Here is a 7,082-nt window from a genome sequence, read left to right on the forward strand (position 1 = left end):
ACATGACATCCCTCCCTCCAAAATTCGGCCCCTCCCCCTTCCCCCCTCAACACACAGTACGCCATGTCGCGACGCCCCCCCCATGACATGACACAACGCGACGCGACGCGCCCCCCCATGACACGACACGATGCGACGTGGCACCCCCATGACCTCCCCCCCCATGACATGACACGATGTGACGTGCCCCCCTCCCCTAAACACACACACCCACCCACCATGATGCCCCCCCTCCTCAACACACACCACAGCATGTCGTGACGCACCCTCCCCCCCACCTCCAAAATTCTGCCCCCCCTTCCCCCCTCAACATACACCACAACATGTCGCGATGCCCCCCCCTCGCCTCATGACATGACACGACGCGACACCCCCCCCCCCGCATGACATGACACAACGCGCCCCCCTCCCCCTCCCCAATATAACATGACATGACACACCACACCATGTCGCCACGAGCCCCGCTCCTCGCCCATGACATGACACGACGCAACGCGCCCCCCCAACACACATCACACCATCTCGTGACCCGCCCCCCCCAACACACACCACACCATGTCGCGACGCTCCCTCCCCCCGACCTCCAAAATTTGGCCCCACCTCCCCCCCACTCCAAAATTCGGCCCCTCCCCCTTCCCCCCTCAACACACACCACACCATGTCGCGACCTGGCCCCCCCCACCCCCATGACACGACACGACGCGACGAGATGTGCCCCACCCATCACATCCCCCCCCACCCCCATGACACGACACGATGCGACACGCCTCCCCCATGACATCCCCCCCCATGACATCCCACACCATGTCACGATGCCCTCCCCCCCCCCCCCCGCCCCATGACATGAAATGACACAATGTGCCCCCCTCCCCTTAACACACACACCCACCCACCATGACGCCCCCCCCCCTCCCAACACACACCACACCATGTCGTGACACGCCCTCCCCTCCCCTTCGAAATTCGGCCCCCCCTTCCCCCGTCAACACATACCACACCATGTCGCGACGCGCCCCCCCAATGACACGACACGACGCGACTCGCCACTCCCATGACATCCCCCCCTGACATGACACGATGTGACGTGCCCCCCCCTTAACACACACACCCATCCACCATGACACCACCCCCCCCCCCAACACACACCCCACCATGTCGCGACGCGCCCTCCCCCCCACCTCCAAAATTTGCCCCCTTCCTTCCCCCCTCAACACACACCACAACATGTTGCGATGCCCCCCCCAACCCTGCCTCATGACATGACACAACGTGAAGCCCCCCCCCTACATGACATGACGCGACGTGCCCCCCTCCCCCTCCCCAACATAACATGACATCCCCCCCTCCAAAATTTGGCCCCTCCCCCTTCCCCCCTCAACAAACACCACACCATGTCGCAACGCGCCCCCCCCATGTCACGACACGAGGCGACGCGACGTGCCCCCCATGACACGACACGACGCGATGCGCCACCCCCATGACGTCCCCCCCCCATGACATGACACCATGTGACGTGCCCCCCTCTCCTTAACACACACACCCACCCACCATGACTCTCCCCCCCCCCCCCCCAACACACACCACACCATGTCGCAACGTGCCCTCCCCCCCACCTCCAAAATTCGCCCCCCCCCCTTCCCCCCTCAACACACACCACAACATGTCGCGACGCACCCCGCCCCCTCACCCCCCCCATCACATGACATGACGCGCCCCACCCCCTCACCCCCCCCCATGACATGACACGACGCGCCCCGCCCCCCCTTCCCCCCTCAACACACACCACAACATGTCGCGACGCCCCCCTCCACCTCATAACATGACAGGATGAGACACCCCCCACATCACGTGATGCAACACGACGCGACGCGCCCCCCTCCCCCTCCCCAACATAACTAGGGATTGGCAGATGTTATTTTGATGACTTCGCTAGCACCTTATGAGAAATCAAAGTTTTTGGGTTCCGGGGGGAGTATGGTCGCAAGGCTGAAACTTAAAGGAATTGATGGAAGGGCACCACCAGGAGTGGAGCCTGCGGCTTAATTTGACTCAACACGAGGAAACTTACCAGGTCCAGACATAGTAAGGATTGACAGATTGAGAGCTCTTTCTTGATTCTATGGGTGGTGGTGCATGGCCGTTCTTAGTTGGTGAAGTGATTTGTCTGGTTAATTTCGTTAACGAACGAGACCTCAGCCTGCTAACTAGTTACACGAAGGATCCTCTTCGTGGCCAACTTCTTAGAGGGACTATGGCCGTCTAGGCCATGGAAGTTTGAGGCAATAACAGGTCTGTGATGCCCTTAGATGTTCTGGGCCGCACGCGCACTACACTGATGAATTCAACGAGTTTACCACCTCGGCCAAGAAGTCTGGGTAATCTTTTGAAATTTCATCGTGATGGGGATAGATCATTGCAATTATTGATCTTCAACGAGGAATTCCTAGTAAGCGCGTGTTGAGATATCGAGCTCCACTCGTGATACGCCAGGGTGACCATTGTGTATTTATGTCACCGACTTGTCAGTTACAGACGCGGTTGGTACACCGCCCATGAATAATAGCTACATGATAGCTATCCTTATCTATTCTAGTTCGTGGCTCAGTTAGTATGCCACCTTAGTTAGTTGAGTTTGGTTTGAGACCCATATATAGGGTTCTTCTATTTCTTTGTACTAGAGTTTTTTTGGCTTACATAACTAAGAAGAGGAAAACTGTTTTCAGCCTCCACCCTTGTGTGTCTTCCCCCATTGTGCAAGCAAGAAAGCTTCAAGCGAGACTCCTTCCTTCTCTCCCACAATCTTGACATGGTATCAGAGCCTTGTTCGTGGTAAGGAGCTCAAGAAAGCAAGCCAAGCTCGCGGTGTTCTGGTAAGAGGAGCAGTGTTGCTTTCATTTTCTGTTTTGGAAGCAGATCTCTGCAGGTAGCACAGCCGGAAATTGCAGGAGTGCATTGTCTCTGGTTGAGACGCCCTTCGCGGTGAAGCAAGAGGGCAGTATATGCTGCGGGAGCGGGGTTTAGCCCTTGGCGACCTTGCTTTTTTAATTTGAGGCCATTTCGGGGCCTGTTTTGCAGACGGAAGTTTTCTGCACGCACTCAGGAAAAGGCTCAGTTTTATGCTGTGCAGCCACTGTTCTACAGGTCGGTGAAAAGTTACTGTAGAAATTGCATCGTATGCTTGTGCGCAGAGACATTGGGAGTTTCAGAATCATCCTTGGTTCCTGTTTATGCAAAATCGTCACTAGGAAGTGACTGTGTGGTCAAATACCACTTTCGCCAGTTTTGCAGATTTGCCCTTGTGAGGGTGAAGCTGTGTGTGTTTTTTGCAGTGACAGAATTTCTTGCAGTATTCTGTAATGGCGTCTGATTCTCTTTCACAGATTGTCACTGAAAAGCTTGACAAGAACAACTTCCAGGCATGGAAGTTTAGAATGACGAATTTCCTTATGGGAAAAGGATATTGGGAATTTGTTGCAGGAAATGAAGAAGAACCAGTTCTTCCTGATGTTCCCAATCAACAGCAAATGCAGGCATTCAAAGCATGGCATGAGAGAGCCAGGAAAGTTATGTACTGGCTGTCTATCAGCATTTCAGACTCTATGATTGTGCATATTCAAGATGCAAGTACGCCAAAGGAGGCATGGGATACTCTATCAAAAATGTATAGCACAAATACACAAGCCAGGAAAATGCAACTCAAGCAAGAGTTGCATAATGTGCAAAGAGAAAATATGAGCATCAATGACTACCACATGAAGGTGAAGAAGATTGCAGATGCACTTGCTTCCATTGGGTCGCCAGTGGAAGATGATGATTTAGTTTCCGTGACCTTGAATGGTCTAGGAAAGGATTATGCACAGTTTCGAACATCCATTTCCGTTCGTGAAAGATTTCCTGACTTTGAGGAGTTGATTGCTCTTCTAATTTCTGAGGAGCAGAGAAATGGTGGTGCATCTTCTTCAGGAGGAACTTCAAAAGAAGCTGCCTTTTACTCAAATGCTGGAAGAGGTAGAGGCAGAGGTAGAGGAGGCCGATTTGGAGGCCGTGGTAGAAATCAGAATATGCAGCAAACTCAAGAAAATCAGTTCTATGGAGGAGGACGTGGTAACTCTAGAGGCAGGGGGAGCCAAAGAGGTCGTGGTGGATGGCAAAGAGGCCAAAATGCAAACAGTAATGTTGAATGCTATTACTGTGGTAAAATGGGTCATATGGCTAAAGACTGCTATAAAAAGCAGAATGACATCATGAATGGAAAACTGCAACACGGGAATTATGCATCTTCTAGCAGACAGGGTGATGACAGAAATGAGCATTTGTTCATGGTGCAGCACATGAACAATTCTGTGACAAGTGCAGAAGAAAGCAATGATGTATGGTATGTTGACTCAGGTGCATCAAACCACATGACAAGTCATGCAGAATGGATGGAGGATGCAAGGAAAATGGAAAAACCAGGATTTGTGGAGACTGGTGATGATACTGCACATCCTATTGTGCAGATTGGAAAAATTCCCTTGTCTATGCAGGATGGGAAAAAGAAATACCTGTCCGATGTATTTCATGTTCCGAATATCACCAAGAATCTGGTTTCTGTTGGTCAAATGGTTGAGCAGGGCTTGCAGGTCAGATTTAATCCTCATGGATGCTTTGTTGAGGATATGAAAAATAAAGGTCGCTTGATAGCAAAAGGAAAGAAGAAGGGCAGAATGTTTACATTGGATGCAGACATGTCTGAATTGAGTGCAGCAATGTTTGCACATGGGACCGGTGTAGTTGCAGATATTGATATCTAGCATAAACGCATTGGTCATGTTAATGTACAGCGACTTAAATCAATGCAGGCCCAAAATATTGTTGCAGGATTGCCAAAATTCAAGGTTGCAGAAATGCATAAGGTATGTGAAGCCTGTCAGTTTGGAAAACAGGCAAGGAAACCATTTCCTAGACATGTTCAAGAGAGTGAGAAGCCATTGGAATTAATCCACTCTGATGTGTGGACAACTAAAGCTGCATCTCTTGGAGGCTGTCATTATTTTGTCAGTTTTATTGATGACTATAGCAGAAAAGTTTGGGTGTATTTTATGAAAAAGAAAAGTGAAGTTTTTGGGCATTTCAAAACTCTTAAAGCGATGGTTCAAAAAGAAACAGGCCTGCAGATAAAATGCCTAAGGTCAGATGGAGGGGGAGAATACCTCCCAAATGAGTTTGCAAGGTTCCTGCATGAGCATGGCATAAAGCAGCAATATTCATGCAGTCATACCCCACAACAAAATGGAATTGCAGAAAGAAAAAACAGGCATATTGGAGAGGTATCTCGTGCCATGCTCAATGAAAAAGACTTGCCAGATTTTTATTGGGCTGAAGCAGTTGCTACAGCAGTCTACATAATGAACAGAACTCCCACTGCAGCAATACATGGAATGACTCCAGAGGAGAGGTATACTGGTAGGAAACCAGATATTTCTCATTTGAAAATTTTTGGTTGCATTGCCTATGTACATGTGCCAGATGAGTTGAGATCCAAGTTGGATCCAAAAGCTGAGAAGTGCATCTTTATTGGTTATTCTCTGCAGCAAAAAGGGTATAGATGCTATAACCCTTCTATTCGTAAGTTTACAGTGAGCAGAGATGTTGTTTTTGATGAGATGAGTAGCTGGTATAAACCAGTAAATGTGATTGATGATGTAGATGCACAAAATGGTAATGCTGCACAAAATTCACAGCAGCAGTCACAAAATATTAGTGGACCTGGAGCGTCCTCTAGCAGTGGTTCACATTCTTCGCCATGGACAGGCAGATTGAGATCAGGAGAATCTTCTCAAAGTAATGCAGATAGTGGTATGCAGGTATCACGAAAAGGAAAAGAGAAGGTTGATCAGCCCATGTTTGATGTGAATGCAGGTCACTCTTATGTGGATGGTGAATCCAGTGGCTCAGAACAGAGCATTGATGATGAGTTGGGTATTCCTTCTATTGTTACACCTGGAGTAAGGAAGACCAGGGATGTTTTGAGAGCACCTGGGAGTGAACCCACTTTGCGCAGGTCTACCAGAGTTAGGTATCCTGTGGATAGGCTGAAATATGATGGATTTACAGCCATTCACTATGCATATATGGTCAAAGTGATACAGGAACCAGAACCCACTTCTTTTGAGCAAGCCATGGGAAAAGAAAAATGGGAGAAAGCCATGGATGAAGAAATGGATGCCTTGGAAGCAAATGCTACATGGGAATTGGTACCTTTGCCTAAAGGTAAGAATGCAATTGGCTGTAAGTGGGTTTATAAGGTGAAGCACAATGCAGATGGTTCTGTGAACAGATACAAGGCAAGATTAGTGGTCAAGGGGTATGCACAAACATATGGCATTGACTATGAAGAAACATTCAGTCCGGTTGCAAGGATGGCAACCGTAAGAGCAGTCATTGCTATGGCTGCATCAAAGGGATGGTCTTTACATCAGATGGATGTAAAGAATGCCTTCTTGCATGGTGATTTGCAAGAAGAGGTCTATATGGAGCAGCCACCAGGTTATGTGCATGCTGTTCATCCTGAGTTTGTTTGCAGGTTGAAGAAAGCCTTGTATGGCTTGAAGCAAGCACCTAGAGCATGGTCTGACAAGATAGGACAGTATCTTGTCACTATTGGCTTTCAGATTTCCAAGGCAGATTTCTCACTTTATGTGAGAAAAACAGAGAAAGGTATTATGCTACTTGTCATTTATGTTGATGATTTGATTATGACAGGTGACAGTGATGAAGATATCCTTCATATGAAAATGCTATTGAAGCAGAAGTTTGAGATGAAGGATTTGGGAGAGTTGCGTTATTTCTTGGGCATTGAGGTGATTAGATCACCAAGTCGGATACAGCTCTTGCAGAGGCAGTATGGATTGGACATGCTATCCAAATATGGGATGACAGGCTGTAAGCCTATTTCAGTTCCTTTGGAGCAGAATGTGAAGCTGAGCACAGATGCAGGTGAGCTTCTGGAAGACCCTACTATGTACAGACGTATAGTAGGAAGCTTGATTTATATGACTATTACCAGGCCAGATTTGAGCTATGATGTTGGATTGGTAAGT

General features: G+C 48.8%; 1 pseudogene; it reads left to right on the plus strand.

Moving 5' to 3' along the window:
• Positions 1-1,967: 1,967 nt before the first annotated feature.
• LOC148029612 (18S ribosomal RNA) lies at positions 1,968-2,505 on the plus strand (annotated as a pseudogene; the record flags this gene model as incomplete).
• Between the last annotated feature and the right edge of the window lie 4,577 nt (positions 2,506-7,082).

Source organism: Lygodium microphyllum, chromosome 11 (genome assembly GCF_053477565.2).
Source record: "Lygodium microphyllum isolate KBCC chromosome 11, Lygodium_microphyllum_v1.1.10, whole genome shotgun sequence".
In the NCBI taxonomy this organism is placed as follows: domain Eukaryota; kingdom Viridiplantae; phylum Streptophyta; class Polypodiopsida; order Schizaeales; family Lygodiaceae; genus Lygodium; species Lygodium microphyllum.